Raw genomic sequence first — 3,212 nt, 5'->3', positions numbered from 1 at the left:
GAGCCTTCTGGGGGACCCCTGCTGAGAGAGGTTGTGGGCATGGCCCGCTGGGGCTCTGCCCGACCCAGGGCTGAGAGATGCAACCTCCCAGCTCTGGGTCCCTGCAGGAAGTGTTGGCAAGCACAGGGCCAGTCCTCCAAAGGCCCAGGTGCAGGGAGCCCAGGCCAAGCAGCCTGTGGAAGAAGCCACATGCTGTGCCACCCCGGGGAACACGACTGCAGGCCCCGGCCCTTCCCACCTCCTCCTCCTCCTCCTCCTCCTCCTCCTCCTCCTCCTCCTCCTCCCACCCCGCCCCCGCCCCCGCCCCCACATGGCACAGGGCCCAGAGACACCTCAGACACTTGCTACCCAAAGTGCAAAGGGCATCAGTTGCTCCTCCAAACCCCCCCCAGCCCAGCAGACCGCATTGTCCAGCCAGCCCCCGGGCCTCCCTGGGGTGCCCAGCACAAAAGTGCAGACACCCACCGGACCCTCCATCTCAGTTTTCGGATGTTTTTGCCACTCTAAGGACCCGCAGGCCAGCTGGGCCTTCTGGCAGGACAGAGAGCCCCGGAATCCGACGTGGAGAGCTGGGTGTACGTCCCCATGAGGAGGCGGTCCCCACCTCCGCGGCTATCCCCTTGCGGGGAGCGGCAGCCGCGGGGCCTCAGAGAAGACACCAGGCTGGGCCCCCACGGCACAGCGGGAGCACGTCCCCCGCAGGCCACTTAGCGATGGCGGCCAGCCGGCGGACGGTTGGGTTGCGCGAGACGCTGCGGCCGCCCTGCTACCGGGTTCCTGGGAGGGCGTCCTGGAACCAGCGTCCACACCAAGCCCTTGGAAGGCCCAGGCGACGGAGGAGCCCCGTCAGGCAGGGGCCGAGGACGGTGACGGCCCGGGCGGGGAGGAGCGTGTCAGGCAGGGGCAGAGGACGGTGACAGGTGATAGGCCGGGCGGGAAGGAGTCAGTCAGGCAGGGGCCGTGGAGGAGACGGGCTGGGTAAGGGTTAGGGTTCGTGTCAGGGCACAAGTCACAATCGCAAAGACCTGGAAGCCACCCGAGTGCCCATCGACCCACGAGTGGGTAAATAAAATGTGGCGCGTGGACACCACGGAGTGCTATTCGGCTATGAGGAGCAGCGGTGAGGGGGCACCTCTCGTGGTTCTCCTGGCCAGAGCTGGAACCCGTTCCAGTAAGCCAAGTATCCCAAGAATGGACACACGAGCACCACGTGCTCGCGCTCACCAGCAAATGGGTACGAACCGATGGACACCTAAGTGGACACAGAGGAATCACCTTCTTCGGGTGGGTGTCGGGCGGGTGGGGGGAGGGGATGGGCATACACATCCATTAGGAATGGGGTGGGTACGCACCGACTGGGGGATGGGCGCACTTGAAGCTCTGACCCGAGGGGGGAGGCTGGGAGAGGGCAACGCACCCGACCTTAACATTGGTGCCCCCACAATATGCTGGAACAACATGAGAGGTAAATGAATAAGAACACGGGGGGGGGAGGGGGGCACGGGCAACACATGTCACCTTAATACTTGGACTCCCATCATCTGCTTGAAAAGAGAGAGAAAAGAAAATGCAATAATAGAGATAAGAGACACTTTTTAAAAATAATGAATCCGGCCGGGCGCTGTGGCTCACGCCTGTAATCCTAGCTCTTGGGAGGCCGAGGCGGGCGGATTGCTCAAGGTCAGGAGTTCAAAACCAGCCTGAGCAAGAGCGAGACCCCGTCTCTACTATAAATAGTAAGAAATTAATTGGCCAACTGATATATATATAAAAAATTAGCGGGGCATGGTGGCGCATGCCTGCAGTCCCAGCTACCCGGGAGGCTGAGGCAGAAGGATCACTGGAGCCCAGGAGTTTGAAGTTGCTGTGAGCTAGGCTGACGCCACGGCACTCACTCTAGCCTGGGCAACAAACCGAGACTCTGTCTCAAAAAAAAAAAAAAAAAAATGAATCCGAAGAGAAAAGTAAAAGGAGGCCTGTGGAGCAGGTCTGGGTGTGACTCCGGATCCCCCAACATCAGGTGCCACCACCAAAGATTCCTACGTGTAGCCCATAGAACCCCAAAAGCAACGGGAGGAGTTCTGGTCACATACTCCCTCAAAATGACATCCTGGCCTTCTTCTGGAACTCCCTCCCCTCTCAGACTCTCAAGGTTTCCTCCAGCGTGTCGGCTCCCACAGAGCAGACCTTTGGTCTGAGACCTGACTGTCCAGAAGCCACGCATGCTGCCGCGTGGCGGCGGTGTCGCGGCTCGGGACAAGAGGAGGCCCCACGGTGCGGGCTGGGGCGCCAGGCACCGCGGCGGGCGCTGAGGGTGGGGGTCACCCCCACCCCGGGCCGCCCCCACACTCCCAGAAACGCGACAGAACCAGAGGCAAAAAAAAAAAGAAGAAGCCTACGGCACCCGGTATTCCCGGGCGGTCTCCCATCCAAGTTCTAACCAGGCCCGAGCCTGCTTAGCTTCCGAGACCAGACGGGATCGGGCGCGTTCGGGGTGGTGTGGCCGTGGACGGCGGAGGGCGCCCCTGCCCCGCTCAAGAAGCCGAGCCTCTCTGCGCTTCCCCGCCGCCTCCTCCCCCCGCCCCAGGCCCCGCGCCGGGTCGGGCCTGTTGAGTTCGCCGGCCGGGTCCCGCGGGCTCCGAGGGACGGGGGTGACAGGCGGGGCGGGCCGGGGTTGGGGGCTGTCTCTGTATACACACACACTCACACTCACTCACTCACTCACACTCACACAAGATGCGCCTCCACGGCTGGACCCGCCAAGGTGGAGACCTTCAAGCCCCCTTCCTCTCCTTGCCTGGCCTCCTTCACCTCCCCGCCCCCCACCCCCAGCGCACGGGCGGGAGGGGCGGGGCGCTCGCCCTTTGACCCCAGCCAGGGGCGGCCCTCCCCCACAACCCCTTTCAGCTGCGCCCCCCACCCTGTGGCCCTGCGGCCGCCTATTCCCCCGGGCCAGGGCTGGGGCACAGCGCACGGGGGAGGGGAGCCAGTGTATGGGGCGTCTCTCTCTCTCTCTCTCTCTCTCTCTCTCTCTCTCTCTCTCTCTCTCTCTCTCTCTCTCTCTCGGGATGTGTCCCATGGGTGGGGTGGGGTGGCGTGGTTTGTGGGGCGCTGAAGAAATCAGTCCCCTCCATCTCCTCCCTCTGGAAAACACCCAAGCCCTTGGAGAACTGCCCGCACCTCTACCTACCGTGGGGGCCGGGACCCTCCTC

At 63.3% G+C, this 3,212-nt stretch overlaps 1 pseudogene; it reads right to left on the bottom strand.

Annotated features, from left to right (window-relative positions):
- Positions 1-2,392: 2,392 nt before the first annotated feature.
- On the bottom strand, positions 2,393-2,511 carry LOC142868098 (uncharacterized; annotated as a pseudogene).
- Positions 2,512-3,212: the final 701 nt, after the last annotated feature.

This window comes from Microcebus murinus, unplaced genomic scaffold (genome assembly GCF_040939455.1).
Source record: "Microcebus murinus isolate Inina unplaced genomic scaffold, M.murinus_Inina_mat1.0 scaf026_hap2_Mmur4.0, whole genome shotgun sequence".
NCBI lineage: Eukaryota > Metazoa > Chordata > Mammalia > Primates > Cheirogaleidae > Microcebus > Microcebus murinus.
The sequence above is the reverse complement of the archived record's forward strand: the minus strand, read 5'-3'. Positions and strand labels throughout refer to the sequence as shown.